Below are 11752 nucleotides of genomic sequence, written 5' to 3'. Positions count from 1 at the left end.
TAGAGTACAGAGGACAGGTACAGAGTACAAGTACTGAGACAATGAAATGCAGTTATAGCATCTAACCAGACGTGGAAAAAACGGTATGGAGTAATGCACGTATATGGAACTACAGTATATGAAGTATATATGAACATGTTATATATGAATATATGAACATGCTCTATATACTGTATATACATACATGCATATATATTAAAAGCTATATGGAAGTATAAATAAGTATAAATGAACATGCTAGTTTTATATATACTGTATGTATATACAGTATATATATGTATGTATACTTATTTATATTTCTATATGAGTACATTACTCCTATATATATACTATATATAGTATGGGCAGTGTAATGAATAGGCTGTTAGCCCAGACACTGATAAAAATTAATTAAGTTTATGTCATCTAGTGGTGAAATGTCAATGAAAGCTTTAAAAGATCAGTCTCTGCTGCTGTGGTAGTTATTACGTTATTAAGTTAAGGTTGATGAGTTATTATTAAGAACAGAAAATCATGAGAAGTAGCTGTGAAAGCTGTAAGATCAGTGGGTTAAACATGAGCTGTAGAAGAAAGTGGGATGAAACGCACTTTGGAACTAAGAGACAAAAGCTTGAGTGCTTTCAGAGTAGGTAGTCCGAGTCCCTGCTGTGTTACACTTACATCTTTAAATGTAAATCTTCGTTCCAACGTCACCGTTTGGGGTGTGTACTCCTGAGCAGATGTGAGAGAGTAACACCAGGGACTGTTCAGAACATATGAAAACACTGCAGTAGCGTCTTTCATTTCAGAGACTCAGTGTCCGGTATCAATCAAACACTAAAACAGATGTTTTTGTGAGGATGGATATTGAGAGGAAGTCAGACCAGTAAATCTGCTTCTCCTCCTCTCGTGTCTCAGACCCCAGACCGGCTGGCTGGTCTGAACACAAGGCCGATTACATGCTGCTGCAGCATGTTGGCACTGGCGGACAGGAAAATGATACCGAGTCTTGAACCCGCAAAATCCAGGGATTTCTTAACAGACATGTAAGCCAGGGCCACACTAGTTTAAATCTAATGAGCTGCTAAGACCAGGTGAGGAGATCACACAGAGCCCAGATGGTGACTGGAGTCCAGAATGAAGTAGTCTAAATCCTTGACGTTCCACTTCAAGGATCGCTCCGTTGCTCCGGATTTTACTCATTTAGGCCGGATATCTGTTGCCTAGGGATCCTTTGTGTTGACGTTTTATTTCTTCATTTTCTGAGGACTATGGGTACCTGGTCCTCAGATCTCTGCAGGGTTAAATCCAGACAGCTAGCTAGACTATCTGTCCAATCTGAGACTATGTACCTGGTCCTCAGATCTCTGCAGTGTAAACCAGACAGCTAGCTAGACTTCTGTCCAATCTGAGACTGTGGTTACTGGTCCTCAGGTCTCTGCAAGGGTAAATCCAGACAGCTAGCTAGACTATCTGTCCATCTGAGGACTATGGTTACCTGGTCCTCAGATCTCGCAGGGTTAAATCCAGACAGCTAGCTAGACTATCTTGTCCATCTGAGGACTGTGGTACCTGGTCCTCAGGTCTCTTGCGGTAAATCCAGACAGCTAGCTAGACTATCTGTCCAATCTGAGGACTAGGTGTACTGGTCCTCAGATCTCAGCAGGGTTAAATCCAGACAGTGCTAGACTATCTGTCCAATCTGGACTGTGTTACCTGTCCTCAGTCTCTGAGGGTAAATCCAGACAGCTAGCTAGACTATGCTGTCACATCTGAGGACTGTGGTTACCGGTCCTCAGATCTCTGCAGGGCAAATCCAGACAGCTAGCTAGACTATCTGTCCAATCGGAGTTTTCTGTTGCGCGACTAAAACAACTTCTAAACGGACACATGTTCCACCAAAACAAATTAATTCCCGAGGCTGTTTTGCAGCCGCACCGTGGCTCCGTACTGCATTTAGCACCGCCCAAGACCATTGTGATTGGTTTAAAGAAATCTAAAAAAAAACAAGAGCAGTTTTCTCTCCCATCCTGGAATGCTGTGTGGACTCGCCAGACCCTCCTCGGCAGAGCTGTGGAGGAAGGTCTAGAACAAAGTGAAGCCAGGAACATAGGTGAGGTGGGCTGCAATTCAAGTGAAGAGGTGACCAGTGGTGTATTATTGTGCAGTATTCGGAGCCTTTCTTATGTAAAAGTACTAATATCACACTGTGAAAATTCTCCACACTAAGTACAATTATTGCATTCAAACCCTTTAGTGTGTGTAAATTTACTTAAAGTTGTTAAAGTAAGTGTTCATTGTGCAATAAAATAAAAAATAAAAAAAATGAACATGACTAAAAGCCAATGACTTGCAACAGTACTAAAGTAAGAGTATTATTATCAGCAAAATGTACTTAAAGTACTTAAAGTGTAGAGTATGAATTGTGCAGTAAAATGTCAGTCAGGTTTTTCTCTACTATCTGGTGTTTGTGGATTAATACGACTGCTTGCTCACCGTTTACGTTGCATTTCACTGCTGTAGATGTTTAAGGTTGTACTCATTTACTGTACTTGTACTTTAATCTACAGCTATGCATCATATAATATGATATCATCATATGTTTGTAGCGCCGCTATCCTTCCTGAGAACCACGTATCTTTAAAAAGTCAACTTTTCATGGTGTCAGAAACACAGCCTTGTTTTCAGCTTTGTGATGATGCATTTTGCAGCTGAAGGTATTTTATGATCGTGCATATTATGAACTGTAGGTGTGTCTAAATGTGGATGTTTTTGATGTATTTCAAATGGTTATTATGGGCTTTATAAGTTATTCCTGTGTCTTATTTGTAAAGACTGTAACATGTTTTGTAACTTGGTAAGACTGTAACATATTTTCATGGAAAAGGACAATAAATAATCTACAGTATGTGCAGGTAAGCTAAAGTAAAAGGTATTGCATTCATTCTAAGAGATAATTGTTGATTTTAGTTCTGACAGGTTACATCAATGACACACTTTAACTCACCTTGTCATGGCATGTCATGAAAACTTCATAAAACCTCATGTGTGGGTAGTAAAAACAAGGCAAAAAAGTCAATTCTACAATGGTCGTAAAAGTCAAGTATAGTATTTCTAACATAAGTTGACAAAAGTCATTGTAGTATGTCACAAAAGGTACAAAAAGTCACAGTAAGTATGTTCATAAAAGTAAAAAGTCACAGTATATATGCCAGAAAAGTCAAAAAAAGTCATATTATAGTGTGTCAAAAACGTCATAGTGTACAAGATTCAAGATAACAGTTAATAGAAACTCCTATTATAATCCAAAATACTTATTGGGTCAAAAAAGTCATAGAATGTAATGTTAATAAAGGTCAAAATATTTATTAAAAATGTTTAAAAAGCAAGTATATATGTTGAAAAACATCATGTATACTATGTTTCAAAAAGTCTAGTATAGTATTTGAAAAGTCAAAGTATACATTGTCCATAAAAAGTCATGAAAATGTGTATTATATGGTTGTTCAACCGTCAATCTATAGTAATTAAAAGTTTTAAAAAACCTCACATAATGTGTCGAAATATGTGAAAACATAGTAGATAGTAGGATGAAAAGAATAACAAAACAAATCATCATGTCAAAAAAGTCGAGTATAGTATGTCAAAACACTCATAGTATAAGTAATTTTGAAAACTGTCATTGTAATAAGTATGTCAGGAAAATGTCGTAAAAGAGTCCCAAATAATAAAGTAATACGTCACAGTAATAGTTGTTAAAAAAGCAAAAAAACCCAGTATATATGTCCAAAAACATAGTAGTCACTTCTATGGTAAAAAGCGCATTGATAGTACGTTCAGTAATGTAAATATATAAGGAAAAGTCCATAGTATAGTAGAGTAAATTATTCATCATTAAGTCATATATTATGATCGCAAAAAAATAAAAATAAAATCGTGAATAGTAGTGTCATTAAAACATTCTAAAAGTCCAATATACAGTATGTTGAAAAAAAACGCAAAAAAGATTCGTATAGTCATGGTCAAAAACACAAAAACAATCAAGTTTAGTTTTAATAAAAAACTCATTGTATGTATGGACTTACCGTTTTCAAGTATTATCTACAACTTCATAAAAGTCGTAGGTTCATAAAAAAAAGTTAAAAAAGTCGTAGTCTGCGCAATGTCATAAAAGTCATAGTATTAGTATTTTGAAAAAAGATAAAACAATCTCAGTCATCAGTATTGTATTGTTAAAATAGTCCAGGTATAGAAGTCAAAAAAAGAAAAAAAGTCTAGTATATATGTCGCCAAAAACATCTATGTAGTGATAAGTGACAAAATCATTCATAAGTATCAGTATATCAAAAATCATAGTGTAATAACGTCACAAAAAGTCTAAAAAGTCCAAATATTTATAAAAGTCATAGTATTGTATCATAAAATGTCATCATGAGTCAATTCTGTTGTCCAAAAAAGGAGACAAGAATCTTACTATAGTCCTGTAGTGTTGTACAAAAAAGTCATAAAATGTCATGACCAGCCATAGTATAGGTATTTAAAAAATTCATAATATGGTATGTTAAAAAGTCATAGTTGGTATGTCTACAAAAGTCCTAGTATCGGTATGTTAAAACACTCATGTATAGTATGTAGTGTTTATAAAAGTAAAGTATAGTATTTTTACAAAAAGTCATAATTATATGTGCGAACAAACAAAAAATCAGAGTATAGTATGTATTGTTTAAAATATAATATAAAGTAATGTTAAAAAGTCAAGTATAGTGGGGCGAAAATGTCTTAGTGTGTAATGTTAAAAACATAGTTATGGTTCTTTAAAAAAGTCCATAGCATAGTATGTCAAAAAAAGACATCTAGCACAGTATGTTGTTGGTGGTTTGGTTGTGGTCGTTTGGTTTGGACATCTTGGGATCTTCCTGGGGGGGGGGGGTACTGTGTGTGGTTGGGGGTTTTCGTTTGGGGGTGTATTGTTTTCCCTTTCTTTGGCCTCCTTGTGTGTTTTGTCTGTTTTTTTTTTCTGGTCCTGTGTTCCTGGCCTTGTCCGGTTCCCCTGTGTCTGTTGTGTTCTCTTTCTGCTTTTATTGTGATAGTCAGCTTCCTGTCTTGGTCTTGGTCACTTTTGTTGTTTATTGTGCCGGCCCCTCCCGATGGTTATTCACCTGTTTCCTCAACCTTTTTTCCCCCTGACCCCTCGTTACCTTGCGTATTTAACCTCTGTGTCCGTGTCTATGCTTGAATCATGTTGTGCGTCGCTGTCCACGGGGAGTTTTCCTTCTGCCTGGGAGTTTGGCCCTGTGCGGCTGTTGTTTTTTTTGCCGCGTTCCTGCCTTACATGGACTCTTTCTGGTCATCCCTCGTGAGTGTTCCGTGTGATTGTCCCCCCTTTGTTATCGCTTCCCCCCCGTGCCTGTTTTGGTTCTTGGAACTTTTGATTTTTGCCTTTTTTTTTTTTCCAGTCTTGCCTTTTCCAATAAACGCCTTGCTGAATTTCCTCCCTCCCCCCCTGCTGTCCTTGCATTTGGGTCCTCCTCACCCCCCCCCCCCCGCCGTACCAGTATGTTTCAAAACGTCATAGTATAGGTATGTCGAAAAACCATAGTATGTAAAGTCATAGTAATTGATGTTAAAAAGTCATAGTCTGGTCTGGCGCAAACTAAAAAAAAATCAGAGTAGTTTGAAAAAATAAACAAATCTAGTCATAGTATAGTATTGAAAAAAGGTCCAGGTATAGAATGTGAAAAACGAAAACAATCTAGTATAGTATGTCGAAACATGATTTATGTATGTTCAAAAGTCCATAGTTAGCGTGTGAAAAAGTAAACAATCATAGTATGTCAACAAGCACAGTGTATACTTGAAAAAAAGTCCATTACCAAATTTGATAAAAAGTCATAAGTATGGTAGTCTAAAATTGCATAAAGTAAAATCATCTCACACAAAAAGCATAACAAGAATCTCTTATATACAAAGTAATAGTAACGTATGTAAAAGTCATAGTATATGTTAAAAATGTCTAGTATGTTGAAAAAAAACATCATTGTAATAGTATGGTTTAAAAAAGTCATAGTATAGTATCAAGTATTGGGGTTACAAAAAAAAGACAAACGAAAAAACAAACCATGTTCAAAAGTCATAGTAGAAGTATGTCATGAAGGAATTGTATGTTAAAAAAGTCATAGTATAGTAAGGCAAAAATTAAAAAAAAAAATCATAGTATGAGTAAAGTCAGAGTATTTGTTTGTTAAAAAGTCATAGTATGGTATTGCGAAAAAAAAAAAAAAAATCATAGTATTTTTAGAAAATGAAACAAAATCTAGTCATGGTAGAGTATGTTTAAAAAAAAAAAGTCAGGTATAGAATGTGAAAACAGAAAACAAATCATATATAGGATTTCGAAAACATGATGTATAGTATGTCAAAAGTCCATAGTTTATCGTGTTGAAAAAAGCAAACAAAGTCAGAGTTGTCAACAATCACATTGTAGTAAGCTTGCAAAAAAGTCCATTAAATTTAATAAACAAGTCATAGTAGGTACGTCATAAATTTCATCCAGTCAAATCAGTCACTAAAAGCACTACAGATCTTCTATAGACACGTAATAGTATAGTAACTGTTAAAAAAGTCATAGTAGATGTAAAAAGAAAAGTCCATAGTATGTTTAAAAAAAAATCATGTATGTATGTTTAAAAATGTCATAGTCTATTGTCAGTATTGTATTTAAAAAATCATAGGACTAGTATGTCATAGTATTGTATGTTAAAAAAGTCATAGTATAGGATGTCGAAAACATATTGTATATATGTCCAAAAGTCTAGTTTAGCGTGTAGAAAAAATCAAACAATTCATAGTCTATCACCAAATCCCAGTGTATAAAGTCTAAAAAAAGTCAATAAAAAGTCCATAAAATTTTAATAAAGTTGTAGATATAGGTCGTAAAATTCATCATGAAGTCAAATTATGTCGCAAAAAAGCAAGACAAGATCTCTTATAGACAAAGTAATAGTATATATGGTAAAAACATCATAGATATATGGTTAAAAACAGCATAGCATTGTATGTTAAAAAAGTCTTTTATAATAGTTAACAAACATCATAGAATATGTGTTAAAAAACATCTAGTATAGTATGTAAAAAGTCATTAATTATAGTATTCGAAAATGTCCCTTAGTGAGTATGTTACAAAACATCGTATAGTATTTAAAAAGTCAATATTAACAGGTCGAAAACATCTAGCACAGTATGTTATAAAACGGGTGCACTGAAGGTCCACTTGCTTTGGTAAATCAACTACAACATCGCAACCCCCCCCCCCGCCGGCAAACCCCCACCTCCCCCCATTTAATAGCGTACAATATAGTATTAAATGTGTAACAACTTATAGCCCGAATGAATGCAACAATATTCTGCCTCTGCAAAACTGCCATAGAAATTAATCTGGTTTACATTCATCGTCATTCACAACAGCGCCACTCTTTCGCAGGTCTCACCACACTATGTTACTTTTTTTCAAGGTGGTCTACATCAGCAATTTACCAATGAAACGCAAGCCTATCAAGACGTATTTTTAATACAACGGCATCGCAGTACGAAGAAATAACCTGGAGGTCATTTAAAAAAAAAGTTTTACCTCAAATAAAAGGTAACTGAGAGTTTGGAGAGTTTTCTGGGATTTTGTTCCAGAAGCTGCTTTGCCAAAATGTTATTGCATTATTTGTAGTCAAGGGAAGGAGGTACACCAAATACACAGTAACAGTGTGGTTTAAAGTAGGAAGTACAGCGGTAGGGTAATAACCACAACCTACCATTTAGTACTATGTTCCTTGCACGGCATGCACGAAACCTATAAATTATAATAAAAGGACAATATACTGATAGGTAAAATAATATAACAATACTACATTATTTGATAGCACCTCTAAAAACAACAGATCGCTTCAAATGTTAACAGAAGAAACAATAGCATAAACAACATAAGTATGCCCGGCACATCCATGCAGCATAGCTTACATACTCACCAAAAGATGGGCAGCTCTGAAGACGAGAAACATAAATTACATAAGAAGAAGTAATCCAAAGTTAGTGTAAATAGCAAGTGTAGGATGACAGTCAATAAATGCGGATGAACCAAGAATTGGGCCAAAAAAAGATAAAAAAAAAAAGGATAAAAAGCTGGATACGTAAAGGCAGACTATAACTGGTGTACCCCTGTGTTGTCGTCTCATCAAACCATGAAAAAAAAATCCCTGTTTTTGTCACTTGTTTCAAACATTATTTAACGATTGTTTTTCGACATTTTTTTGTCGTTTTTCCATGTTGTGGTGCTTGTTTTAATGGTTTTTTTTTCCCTAGCTTTTTTGATTTGCTAATGTCCGCTATTTCAACACCAATTTTTTTTTGTCAAAAAACACCGTGTACTGAAAACGGTCAAATTTGACCTCCGACACCCTTTAGGATAGAAGTATTTTGAAAGAATCAGTGATTTCACACGACGGGCAGCTCGTTCAAAAGCCTAGGCGCCCTATCGGAATGTCCGATCACCAGGGTTCAAGGTTAAAAGCCCCCCCGTCCCCCCCCCCCCCACCCGAGGATCTAAGGCTGGGAACGGGCGCAATGGTTACAGCATCTCGACATTTGTCATTTTACTACTGCAGTGCAATATTGTACGTACAGTTTGCTATCTGTACCTTATGTTTCTTTGCCCTTCTACAACACTTTTATCCTACCAGCATGTGTCTATGCTGCAGGAGACTTCAGACACAGGCTATTTTTGTCTTAGTTAATGTGCAGTAACCTTTGTTTTATTTTCCGGTAAGAACGGTACTTCTTTGTGTTGACACTTGTTTATGCTACTTGACACTTGCCCTCTCTGCGCTTGTCCTTTCTGTTCAAATCGCATTTTCCCACGGTGGGACACTAAGGTATCTTTATCTTCAACAGTTAGGACTGCCCGAAAGGATCATCGTGCCCACCTGCCCTCCGTCATGACTCATACACCTCAGATCGGAAACGGGCAGGACCATCACTGCCGACCCTTCCGCACCCCGGACACTCCTGTTTCCATCTCTCCCCTCTGGTGGCGCTCACAGAGCCCTGTTCGCCAAACAACAGACTCCAGGACCATTTCTAAAACATTTTTCGTTTTTATAAAATTTTCTACCCAAACCCCAAGCCAGCTCTCTGATGAACAGCTGACTTCTGACCCACAGTGTCATGTATATTCTGGTCATAACACGTAACACTGTCTATACAGCACCGTATTATTCCACTTATTTGTATTACGCATCATTCCCACTCGCACATCTTCAATTATGTATTTAATTACTTTAGTCATCATTCTCAGTTCCTATTTTTCAGAATGTCATATGTTAGACTGTTCGCCTTGTAATATAATAACATAATTACTATTTATCCCAGTACCCGTGCACTACGCACATTTAAATAATGGTATTGAGCGCTTCATTGCACCTATTGCCTCTATATGTTTCTGTTCGAGTATGTATTTATGTTATATATTCGTGTTATATTTCTGTTTTGGTTGAGAATGTGTAGCACGTGTGAGTAACGCTGCCCAAAACAAATTCCTCGTATGTTTCCTCATACCGGCGAATAAAGCTTAGTCTGATCGCTCATCTTCTTTCTCGTACTTTCTTATCGTTCTCTTATCTATCTTCCTCTCATCCCTTAGCTTATCTTAGCTTCTCTTTCGTATCTTATCTTATCATCTCATCTTCTCTTCTCTCATCCTTTATCTTATCTTATCTTCTCTTATCTATCTTCTCTCTCATCTTCTCTTCTCTCATCCTATCTTATCTTACTCTTCTCTCTCTTCTCTCTCTCACCTTCTCTATCTTATCTTCTCTCATCTTCTCTTCGCTCATCCCTTATCTTATCTTTCTTACGTCTCTCTCTTCTCTTCTCTCATTCCAAACTTAACTTATCGTATCTCATCTAGGTCGGGGCCTGACCAGGACGGCCTTAAAAGTGATCGTTAAACTTCAAATAACAGGAGCCATTGAAGTGAAGCTTTGATTGGAGTGTTTCCGTCTGTGAAAACCCTGAAATCTTGGCTGCTGTTTGTGAACCAGCACCCACAGAGGAGATAAATGTCACAAATCCAACAGGCAAAGGCTGAAAGATAAAAGCTCAAACTAGCCTCTTGTAGGATGAACATGGCCGTCCAACACATAAATTTAACAGATTTGTGGATTTGTCTCAGCTACATGTCCGTGGTGGATCCCAAACTACCCTCAACTCCAGTACAGAGCTGGGCCAGGGCACAGAATCCCATCCATATTTGCATTGTGGGTAAATACTCACATGACATTGCTGGAAGTGCCTGTCGAGCCTTGACTAGCTCAAAGCAGCTGCCACAACAACTCTCCACGCACACACACACGCCACACACACACACCCCACACACACACACACACACACTCCACACCTCTCTCTCTCTCTCTCCTTGGCTGATGTGTTCTTTCAGACAGTACACACAAGCGTGGGACGCGAGGTGGAGCGAGCTGAGCTCATTGTCCGATTTGTCAGCATTCTGTTTCACTTCATGCAAAAGATTAGTAATTTTGCATCGGAGTACATGTTTTGAGCAGCCCTGCCCGCCCCCGGTAATTTATATAACCGTTTTGAATGCTCCACAGTGACGACATGATCTTATGAGATTCCCACAAGATTCCTCCTCCAAAATTCGGCCCGTGAAAGATACACGCACTGGACGTGAGCGAGCCGAGCGCGTGGGTGTCATCGGTTGGTCTGCCACTGGACGGTTTCGGTTTTAATTCTTGCCGACTTATTAACAGGAGAAAAGCTCATGCACGTCAGCGCCCAGCGACGTCAAATCAAGAGTCAATTCATTTCATTTCAGCCATAAATAATGTAATTACAGAGCTCGCACTCCCGCCATCTTACCCCTAAAAACTATAGAATAAATACAATCCAGCAAATCACGACAATTTATCAAAATACTTAAAAAAAATTAAGATAACTTATAAACATGTACTTTTGAAATCATCTGAAAGTTCATGAAGCCTGCGACATGCCATTACATCTCCCTCAAAGCGGAGCAATCCAGAAAGAGCGTTTTGCACGGTCAGTTGTGTGTGCGTGATTGAGTTTATAATTTTTAAATGAGTCCTTTTATTTGGAATAGAAAAGTCTCCCATAAGAATCAGAGTACTTCTCCGTTCTGACAGACAACGATCTTTAACGCTACTTCAGTTATTTATTGGTCTAATTATAAGTGTACTAAAGGCATATTATGTCTTGTGTCACACTAGCTATGTGGGGTAATAACGATGTCATCATATAGAGACACTACGGTTCAAAAGTTGGGGTCCCTTTAGAAATTTTTCCATTGCACTCCATTATAGACAGAACACCAGCTGATATCATTGCATTGTTTTTTTTAACCAGGCAGCATTTTCAGATTACCTTCACTGTTGTGTGCTTACATAATTACAGGGTTCCCAATGGTTTTCTCAGTCAAGTGTTTAAATGCGAGCAGATGAGAAACAATTGCCTTGGGACATTGATGAAAGTTGCTGATTATGGATACTGTAGATATTGAATTTAAAACGATTACATTAAGATCAGCCCCCCCACTCATTCAGCTGGTATTCTGTCTTACCGATGGGATGGCATTTTTAAGTGACCCCCCACCTTTTGGACCGTATGGGTTATCTAATATATATATATATATATATATATATAACCTTGGATTTAGAATACCCCCCCTCAATCATCACATACCCTTCCAACCCTT

This window comes from Etheostoma spectabile, chromosome 1 (genome assembly GCF_008692095.1).
Source record: "Etheostoma spectabile isolate EspeVRDwgs_2016 chromosome 1, UIUC_Espe_1.0, whole genome shotgun sequence".
Lineage (NCBI taxonomy): Eukaryota > Metazoa > Chordata > Actinopteri > Perciformes > Percidae > Etheostoma > Etheostoma spectabile.
Note: the sequence above shows the minus strand (reverse complement) of the source record.